We start from the raw sequence: 11,362 nt of genomic DNA on the forward strand, positions 1-11,362 counted from the left end.
GGAGAAAAGTTGCTAAAAAAGATAAACAGATTGGAGAAAGAATATCTTCTTTACAAGAAGATATTGAAGGTCTTAAAAGGCAACACAAAAAAGATTTTGAAGATCTTAAAAAAGGACAAACGGAGATTCTCACTTTGTTACATTCTCTAATGAAAATTGTAAAGCAGAAGGTCGCACACAAATGTCAAAGTGAAGACAATCTCAAGAGTCATTTGAAAAGAATCATCCTTCATCTGTGAGTCTAGAAATGATAGATGTTGATGTTGATGCTAATATTGATAAAGTAGTTGAATATGCAACTACTTATGCCAAGGAGAAAGAGGTAAAATTATTGAAGCCTTCTAGTTCTTTTACTTTTTTTTTTTTTTTTTTTTTTTTTCTAATGATAGACTATATAAAGTACATATAGTTTACTGACAAAAATGATATACTAATATCTACAGAAGCATGAACAAAATCATGAGAAAGCGAAGGAAATAGAAGAAACCACTATTGCTGAGGGAAAAAAGGTACCCATCTAGTTAAATAGTAGGTTATTGCTATTTTATTTTTATAAACTTCAAGTGTGTTGCTCATTAAAGTCTGTCAATGATAGGTTTTATCACTAATAGAATGTTGTCATCTTTTTATTGGAGTCCAACAGTAACATAGAAAAAGTATATTGACATCTTCTAAAATTTTGTGCATTGGTACACTTATATAATATATTTACAAAAGATTGAAGACAAGGAGGAAGAAGTCAATGGACATGAAAAAAGGTAAAAAATGGTGCATGACAAAGCAAAAAAAGTGAAACTATAACAATTATCACATTCCCTATATTTCTTTATGACTTATAGACTCAATATATATTTATAAACTTATAATTAAGTATTGACATTTCAAGTTATTCAACAAAAGGCAAATACAACGATGAATATTGAAAATGTTAAATCGAAAAGTCAGCCTAAACCATCAAAGAAGATGTTGGAGAATGCAAATGACGAGAAGATTGCAAGAGAACAAAATGATGCAAAGGACTAAAAGAATACAAAAGACCAAAATAAAACTTCTCCAGAACAAACAAGATATTCTCCTAGGATCAAGGACATTACCCCTAGTTTTGACCTAAAAATCTCTCAGATGTAATAATGTAGTTGTAGCTTAGTTTAGTGTTGTGGCTATTAGACCTTAGTTTTTGTTGATATTTCAGTACTTTAATATTGTGGGATGTGGGATATACCCGAGTTTTTGTAGATACATTAGCCGTGAGAGCCTTTGTAAACGAGTCAGCAACATTGTGCTCCGGAGCGATCTGCGTGACGATCACGTCCCCTCGATGCACTTTCTTGTGGATCAGATGATACTTATGCTCTATGTGTTTACCGCGCTAGTGACTCCTTGGCTCCTTGGAGTTCGCCACTGCCCCACTATTATCACAATAGAGGGTAATGAGCCTAGACATATTTGGAACAACTTCCAGGTCTGTTAAGAACTTTTCGAGCCAGACGACCTCCTTAACAGCTTTGCAAGCCGCTACGTACTCCGCCTCCATAGTGGAGTCGGCGATGCACCTCTGCTTAGTGCTTCGTCACACTACAGCTCCTCCATTAAGAGTAAAGACTGACCTTGATGTGGACTTGCGAGAGTCCTTATCAGTCTGAAAGTCAGAACCCGTGTATCCTGTAAGGATCAAATCCCTCGAACCATATACGAGCATGTAGTTCCTCATTCTCTAAAGATACTTGAGGATATTCTTCACTGTCGTCCAGTGACCTTGGCCTGGGTACAGCGTAGCAGATGTCTGGACGAGTATAGAGCATCGCGTACATCAAACTGCCAACGACAGACGCATATGGGACCCGTATCATCTCCTCAACCTCCTGAGGCATCTTAGGACACATTTCCTTAGACATAGTGACTCCATGCCGGAACGGTAGTAGGCCCCTATCGGAGTCCTGCATCGAGTACTTGAGCAACATCTTGTCAATGTACGATGCCTGAGATAGTACTAACACTTTGTTCTTACGATCTCAAAAGATCTATATACTTAGAACAAACTGAGCCTCTCCCAAATCTTTCATTTGGAATTGGGTCGCTAGCCAGTTCATAACTGCAGTCAGTAGACCTACATCATTCCCAGTGAGTAGGATATCATCTACATACAACACTAAGAAGACTACTGAAGCGTTGGTGATCTTCTTGTAGACACAGGGTTCATCAACGTTTTGGTCACAGCCATATGACTTGATCGCAGTATCAAACCGTATGTTCCAAGAGCGAGACGCCTATTTCAGTCCTTAAATGGACCGATTCAGTTTGCAAACCTTTTGCTCTTGACCTTGGGCTATGATTCCCTCGGTCTGCACCATATAAATGGTCTCCTTATGATTACTATTCAGAAAGGCCGTCTTGACGTCCATTTACCAGATCTCATAATTATAATAAGCTTCAATGGGCAGGAGGATGCGGATCGACTTTAACATGGTAATAGGCGAGAAAGTCTTCTCATAGTCGACTCCCTCTACCTAGGTATAACCCTTTGCCACAAGATGAGCCTTGAAGGTCTTTACCTTCTCATCAGCACTCCGTTTGCGCTTACAGATCTATTTACAACCTATAGGGCGAACCCCTTCAGGATGATCTTTAAGATCCCATACTGAGTTGAAGTACATCGACTCCATCTTGAGATCCATGGCCTTGACCCACTCATCCTTGTCAACATCCACCATTGCCTTCTTATAAGACAACGGATCCTCAACGTCGCCATCTTCTACCATAGCAAGGATTTTTGTGAAACCCAGATAGCGAACAGGTGAGTTCGCAACCCTCCCACTACGTCGAGGTTCCCTCAACTCTTGAGGTGGAATCGACCTACTGGATGAACTTCCAGATAGCGAACAGGTGAGTTCGCAACCCTCCCACTACGTCGAGGTTCCCTCAACTCTTGAGGTGGAATCGACCTACTGGATGAACTTCCATGAACAACTCTTATTGATGTAGTAGGCTCTTCAATAACTCTTGTTGAAGTTTCAGTAGTTTCATTGGAAAGCTCACGCAATACGACTTTTCTTCGTGGACTGCGCTTCCTTAGATGATCCTCCTCAAGGAAAGTAGCATTTGTTGAAACAAACACCCTATTTTCTGTCGGATCATAAAAATAACCCTCTCATGTACTTTTGATGTAGCCTACAAAAAGGCATAACCTCGACCGTGGTTTCAACTTCTTGGGATTAGCCTCAAGCACATGTGCAGGGAAACCCCAAATCTGGAAGTGACGTAAACTAGCTTTACGCCCGTTCCATAACTTCAGAGGTGTTCTTGTAACACTTTTGGAGGGAACATAATTGAGTATGTACACAGCAGTCTCCACTGCGAAACCCCAAAACGAGTCCGGTAAGGAAGCGTAACTCATCATCGAGTGAACCATGTCTAACAAGGTCCTATTTCTCCTCTCCGCTACACCATTTTACTGAGGTGTACCTGATGCATTATTTTATGTAGTGGAAATATGGATGATATGCATTGATGGATTGCGTTGTGCACTTAAGTTTCCCCAGCGGAATCCAAGTGTAAATTCCTCTGAGTTTCCTGGTAAGTCTAGGGTCGAACACAGGGACTTGTGAAAATAGTTGCGTTGGAGATTTTTATGAAAACTTGCTGTAACTAGTTAATAAATAAGTGTTGGGTTGTTGTTGCATTGATGAAAATAATAACGAATGCACCAGAGTTCGAAAAAGAGTTGGTAAACGGGAAATACGATGAATATGCGGTGAATGGGTTGAGAAGAGTTTCGGCTAACATTCCCTAGGATGCGTTTATGCTTTGCAATCATGCAACATGCATACAATAGTAAACCACCTCTCGGTGTGAATGCCATGACTTCTAAGGCTAGAACACATGCGATAAATATGCGATAAGTCTACCGGGTTACACATAACCTCTATCTCTATTTGTACGATGACAACATGACATTCACACAAATATGCAACCACATAATATCATTCCTATTCCTAGGATGCATGCGATGCAAGTTGATAGACAGAGTTTATCTCTAAGTCCCTATCTCTTGTTTACGCAAGCCTAATCTTGCTTTTTCGAATCCAGATTCTAACCTAGCTCTCTCGAGACATTAGGTTCTTTCTTTAGATTCTCTCTCGAGTAACTTTAAAAGGTATTTTGCACAACATAAAACAAGACAATCGCAAGCAATGAACTTCCTAGGTCATGTTAGCTTAGTTCTTCTCAACCCTTCAGCTAGTTTAGTTACTCATGCGTATTAAGAGAGTGAGCAGATATAGAAATAGAACTTCCATTGAATAGATATAAGATGAAGTACAAAATAACAATGCATGTATAGTAAAGAGCCTGGAGCAATTTCTTGCTGCCAGGCGTTACACTGTTTCTATTCGTGCTCTAAAGATATTCTCGCTTTCGCGAGAGTCGGCCCGCTCTCTGCTCTTACGCCCTAAGGTTCTCTCTCAAGCTGCCTTGGGTGATCTCCGGCGTCACTACTATTCTCTAGCTCTGCTGTAAAATGGAAAAGAAAACTATGAACAGAGACGTGAACTTGTAAGTGATGAAGTAATCAACTGCTTAACCTTTTCTCAAAAGAATGCACTTGGTATTTATAGGTCATCAAAAGGTGAAAGGCGGCTTCTCTCTCCTGGCTGTACAGATGGGATAGATTAAATTCCTGACTGATGCGCCGGATAATTGTCACCGATAAAGATGGATGTACTTTGTGACCATTATCGGCTGTCAACTTTATTTGGATATGACTGCTGTCAGCTTTCTGTCCCATCGATCTTAATTGTCCTTTCATCCGGATGCGTCCACCTTGTTACGCTGATCAAGTTGCGGTGAATCTTCTTGGGTGAATGTTTGCGAGCACGATCAATGCAAAGCCTTACGATGAAGTTGCGCTCGATTAATGTATTCCTATGATCGCAATCTCTGCATTGCGTTAACGCATATTCTGCTTGCTCTAATGCGTTGGACGCATGCAATCGCAATATTATAGAATCTATGCTTAATAGACGCAATTTAACACATTCTATCAACACAATCCAACATTATTTAAGAATTTAGCACTATGATAATGTGCATTTCTGCCCGTTATCACACCCCTAAATTTAAACAATGCTTGTTCTCAAGCATAAGCTAAAGATTCCTTTAACAAGACAACCGCAAAATTCTTTTCCTAGATTTCTCAAGAATACTTCGTTCAAATTCTATATGCCAGAATTTCTCTAAGTCTTATTCAAGTCTCTTCTTAAGATATTTCTAAGACCTAGGGACTGCAAGCTTACCTTTCAAAAGGACTTTACTAAATTTCGGAACATCGCATAATTTATTTTGAAAAGAAAAATTTCTTCCGAGGTGTCAAATGATTTTATCCTTGCACAAAAATTTTCTTCATTGCTATTTTTTTCTAACCTTGCGCTGATCCGAGTGCCTTGCCTTCATTTTGGCTTACCCCCACGTGTGTCATGCGGACATCCAACTACGAGCAATGCACTCTTTCTCAGACTAAACTCATGCCTATTTTTGGCAGATTTATTTATGCGTTGATCCTGGCAACTTACTTTTTTTTTGGCTTACCCCCACGTGTGACATGCGGACATCCAACTACGGGTAGTGCCTTTCACAACTTAACTCTTATCAACATGGGTTTCCCATTGCGTTGACAGTAGAGTTTTTTTTTTTTTTTTTTTTTAGAAATAGCAAGGTCGGAAATAAATACCCAACCCCCAAATTTAAAATACAGCAATGTCCTTATTGCCAAAAAATTAAAATAAGTCATGCTATGGTCATAGAATGCATTGTAAAGAGAGTTTGAAAGAAAGCTAGCAAACCCCTAACTTCTAGAAATATTTCATGAGGTGACTATCTTAAGACTAAGTTGACTCTAGGATATATGAAAGAAATAGGAGCATATTTTTCATCATTGAAATCATACTTGGCAAAGGAACAGAATGCGGTAAACTACTAAATTTATCTATGTCAAATAATTGTGGTGATCAAAGAGGATGCTTTGATAAAACTTTGAAAACTAAAATGCAATGTGATAGCGCAAAATTTTAAATAAAGATAAGGAAGAGTACATCCCCAAATTTTGTGCTGTTGCCCGCATTGTATTAATGCATCCATCTTTGTGGCGATCTCTCTTCTTTGGGTTGCGGTGATGGAGTAGGATAAGTACTTCGTCGTGTAACAGCTCCACAATCCAGCGCCTTGATCGTTACTCGAAAACAGAGAGAGGGTCAAATAATTTTTAAACAAAACAAATGGTATTTTTTTTTTTTAGAGTAAGAACAGTGTAGATAGATAATCAATAAAACAAAGTAATTGCGATAACGGATAATAACGAGTAAGATAAAAGTGTATGCAGTATTTGATGCGGGCAAAGGATATTCAAAAGGATTGCGTCCTTGATGATGTTGAATTATATAATAACTCAGGGTCCGCTTATTCCAGGTTGGTTTGTTCACGTCCATGGTGGCTTTTCTCTATTTTCTTTGTCCTCTGGGATCTTTACTGCCTTAATCTGGAGTTTTTCCTCATGAATGTTCATTAGAATCTCCCTCTTGCGCACATCAATTTGAGCGCGACCGGTCGAAAGGAATGGTCGTCCCAATATGATGGGCGCATCTTCATCCACTTTATAATCTAAAATGAGGAAGTCTGCCGGCAAGACGAATTTATCAATTGAGATTACGACATTTCTTAGCTCCCCTTCAGGATATATTATAGATTTGTCCGCGAGCAGGAGAGTTTCTTTTGTGGGCGTGAGTGTGCCGACATTCAATTGTTTGAAGATTGATAGCGACATTATGTTTATACTTGCCCCAAGATCGCATAGTGCTTGGCTACTGTAGGTCCCTCCGATAGAGCATGGTATCGTGATGATTCCTGGGTCGCCCATTTTAGGTGGGATTATAGCATTTTGCGCTGTAGCCACTGTTGCGAACTTTTCTTCCTCATTGTGTTCCTCTTTCAATCTTTGCGAAGTTTCTGGTGGTGGAACTTCTTCTGTCTCAAGATCTAGAGGCTTAAGGTTGGACGCAACTTTAGGGTCCATTTCCTTGGGCTTCTCCAAACTATAGGTCAACGAGTCTTTGGTTGTCACCGCATTTAAGTTGGTCGCAATGTGCTTATCCCCTACTTTCGCAGTCATGTTGTCGCTTAGCAAGGAGACTGCTAAACATTGTTCCTTCCCATTACCCCCAACATTGCGAGGGAGCTTAGTTGAGCTCGGCAGCACTCTTTACGGTCTGTTTTTTAGCTCGCCCGCAATTTGTCCCATTTGGATTTCGAGATTTCTAATGGAAGTAGCTTGGTTCTGAAACACTAATTCATTTTTCTCAATGTATTGCTTCAGCAAGCTCTCTAAGGACGAAGATTGCGGTGGTTGTGAGCTGCTAGCTTAACTTTGCGCTAGACCATTGTTTTGAGAAAAAAATCTGGGTGGCTCTCCTTTTTGTGGCATAGGTTGGAAGCTTTGTTGTTGATTTTTTCACGCAAAATTGGGTGGTTCCGCCACCTGGGGTTATATGTATTGGGATAGGGATTATCTCTCATGAAGCATACCGACTGCGAGTTTGTTGGGCATTCCTCCATCGGGTGAGCATCACCACAAATGATACAATTTGTGGTTGTTTGAGTGATTGCGCTGACCTGCCCTTTCTTTGCTCCCGTATTATTGATTGCGATGCCTTGTATTAGACTCATCATCGCAGTCATTTGATTTTGCAGGGATGCGATGGCCCCATTGTTTGCGTTATTTTCTTTGATTCTTAATCTCTGACCACTTTCCTTCCAATCCTCGTGATTTTTGGAAATGCGATCAAGTATACTCTTTGCCTCCTCATATGTTTTGTCGAGCAGACCACCAGTAGCAGTGGTCTGCGAAGAGGGATTCAATGCTTGGTACAAAATCTCCATTTGTAGGCAATCTGGTAAGCCATTGTGTGGATAGTCTCTCACCAGCCGCTTAAACCTCGCCCAAGCATCACTGAGCGATTCGTCATCTTCTTGTTCAAATATTGTTATTAATTTCCTTCTCCTAGCGTTCTTAGTTGGTAGGAAATACTTCTTCATAAACTTTTCCACCACCTGTTCTCACGAAGTTATCTCCCCCGGTTCGAGAGAATATTAACATTTCCTCACCTGATCACACAAAGAAAATGGGAACAACGTTAGTCGAACTTCTTCGGTTGAGATATTCAGGAACGTAAAAGTATTGCAGATTTCTATGAAGCTCCAGAGGTGGGCATGTGGGTCTTCGCCACGCCTTCCTTCAAACTGCCCAGCAGCCTGAATCATCTACAACATTCATGGCTTCATTTCAAACCTTGATCCATCTAACGCCGACCTCGTGATTTCTGGGGAGAAATCATAGAGGTTAGGTGACGCATAGTCTCGGATGGGTCTATTGCAATCATTCGCCGAAGGATGGGGTTGGCCATTATATTATTCGCGTTAGCGGCCCTTATATCCGGTTACTCCGCCATTCTTGGTGTTCTTTCTTGTTATTATTGGTGGTGGTCTCTTAATCTTCTTCTGAATGTCCTCTCAATCTCTGGCGAAGAAATAAAAAAAATTACCGTTAGCAAACTATCTTGCCGAAGTCCCTGACAACGGCGCCAAAAACTTGATGCGTTATTTTATATAGTAAAAATATGGATGATATGCGTTGATGGATTGCGTTGTGCACTCAAGTTTCCCCAGCGAAATCCAAGTGTAAATTCCTCTGAGTTTCCTGGTAAGTCTAGGGTTGAACATATGGACTTGTGAAAATAGTTGCGTTGGAGATTTTCATGAAAACTTGCGGTAACCAGTTAATAAATAAGTGTTGGGTTGTTATTGCATGATGAAAATAATAACGAATGCGGCAGAGTTTGAAAAGAGTTGGTAAATGGGAAATACGATGAATATGAGGTGAACGGGTTGAGAAGGGTTTCGGCTAACACTCTCTAGGATGCGTTCATGCTTTGCGATCATGCAACATGCATACAATAGTAAACCACCTCTCGATGTGAATGCCATGACTTCTAAGGATAGAACGCATGCGATAAGTCTAAAAGGTTACACATAACCTCTATCTCTATATGTGTGGTGACAACATGACATTCACACAAATATGCGACCACATAATATCATTCCTATTCCCAGGATGCATGCGATGCAAGTTGACAGAGCTAGGTTAGAATCTGGACTCGAAAGAGCAAGATTAGGTTTGCGTAAACAAGAGATAGGGACTTAGAGACATTATGTTTAAGAATCTATGCTTAATGGACGCAATTTAACACATTCTATCAACGTAATCTAACATTGTTTAAGAATTTAGCATTATGATAACGTGCATTTCTGCCCGTTATCAGTACCCGGCGTTGAGAGTTGGGAAACGATTCCATGTTCTATCAAATAGTCCTAGAATGCGGAGTCCAAAAACTCTCCACCTCGATCTGATCGAAGTGTTTTAATTCGTTTATCTAATACGTTTTCAACTTCAGCCTTGAACTCTTTGAACTTTTTAAAGGATTCAAACTTTCGTTGCATAAGATAAACATACCCGTACCTTGAGTAATCATCAGTAAATCTGATAAAATGCTCATAGTTACCTCGGGCTCGCACATTTATAGGACCACAAAGGTCATAATGTACTAACTCAAGAGGCTCCTTGCGTATACGATTCCATGTTTTATTTTTTTCTTGTTAATTTAATGAAAATGACCTTGAAGAAAAAATGATTTTTATGTTGATTTTTAAATATCTCATATTTTATTGGTACTATTAAAATAAATAATAAACAATAATTATGAGTGGCCAAAGACCATTAGAAACATTTATTTGAATTTAAGTTGTGTTCGCATGACATTTCAATAGAAATTTATTTCGTGGAACTTGAACTTTGTATTCGTATTAATTTTGTGGGAAGTGAGTAGAATCTCTAATAAATAGTATTTTGATGCTTTCAAAATAAAGTATAATCTTTAAACTAGTTGATCTTCTTGAACGATCGACCTTTGGACTTTTTTTGATCTTCTTAGCTGATCGGTCTTTGGGCTTGTTGATCTTTCTAGGTGATCGACCTTTGGGCTTGATGATCTTCTTGGGTGATCGGCCTTTGGGCTTGTTGATCTTCTTGGGTGATCGACCTTTGGGCTTGATGATCTTCTTGGGTGATCGACCTTTGGGCTTGATGATCTTCTTGGTTGATCGGCCTTTGGGCTTTTTGATCTTATTGGGTGATTGGCCTTTGGGCTTGTTGATCTTCATCTTCTTGGATGATTAGTGTTCGCTCGAGACTTGAGTTGGTATTCATATTGATTTGATGCGATGTGGTTCGATCTCTAGTACTTGATCCTCTGATTCTCTCTCAGTTGAATGCGTATACTTGATTTGAGGAAGCAAAGTACGTGATGATCGTGGAGTTGAAGTCTTGGATGAATACTTGTATCTCCAAAGGACTTCAGTCTTTAAGGGTCTTCTATCTTCTAAGAGTAAGGGTCTTCTATCTTCTAAAAGTAAGGGTCTTCTATCTTCTAAGAGTGCTACTTTAGGTGTCTTGGGAGTCTTTTGCTTCTTGATGAATTCTCTTTGGACACTCTAAATGTAGAATTGCTATCTTCAAAGGACTTCAGTCTTCAGAGTGTTTGTATCTTCAAAGGACTTCAGTGTTCAGAATGTTTGCATCTTCAAAGGACTTCAGTCTTCAGAATGCTTGCATCTTCAAAGGACTTCAGTCTTCAGAATGCTTGCATTTCAAAGGACTTTAGTCTTCAGGATGCTTGTATCTTTGAATGCTTGTATATTTGAATGACTTCAGTCTTCAGGTGTGATCAGCTTCAGGAGTCAAGGAGTTTTCAAATTGTAAAGAATTCTCTATAAGTTCTCTGGAGTATAGAATTACTGACTCTCACAAATGAGAAGAACTCCTCTATTTATAGAGTTCTCTGCTGGAATTCATGGGCTTGGGCTTGGTCAGTCCATGGGCCTGACTAATTGGATTTGGGTCTTATTTGACATTTTGGTCAAATTAAGCCTATTTATGGGCTAAATTGGACTTTTAACCCAAATAATAATATCAAATTAGACCGAAGTAATTTTATTCAATCCAATGGTTATGAAGGAAACACGTGGCATCATCAAACTTGGTCAATTTATGTCTGCAACTTCAATTTGGGACAAATATCAATTTCTAATTAGTCTCGAATTCAATTATTTGGAATTTCGTCATTAATTTAGTAAATGACGTGGCAATTTGCGATCGGTCCAAAATTTCTCATTCAACAAATGCTCCTTTTAATCTAAAATATCAAAATCTCTTCCTCTCTGTCTTCTAGGGTGGGAGGGAATTTCAGGTATTGTGTAGGGA

The 11,362-nt window shown here is 39.5% G+C and overlaps 1 long non-coding RNA gene across 1 annotated transcript; it reads left to right on the forward strand.

Moving 5' to 3' along the window:
* Positions 1–10,916, forward strand: LOC150032399 (uncharacterized). Its single transcript, XR_016524755.1, has 3 exons — positions 1–322; positions 444–509; positions 10,068–10,916. It is a non-coding gene; the product is annotated as an uncharacterized LOC150032399 (long non-coding RNA).
* The last annotated feature ends 446 nt before the right edge of the window (positions 10,917–11,362 follow it).

The sequence above is a fragment of the Benincasa hispida genome, chromosome 11, assembly GCF_027475165.1.
Source record: "Benincasa hispida cultivar pf3 chromosome 11, pf3_genome.v1.1, whole genome shotgun sequence".
NCBI classification, from domain to species: domain Eukaryota; kingdom Viridiplantae; phylum Streptophyta; class Magnoliopsida; order Cucurbitales; family Cucurbitaceae; genus Benincasa; species Benincasa hispida.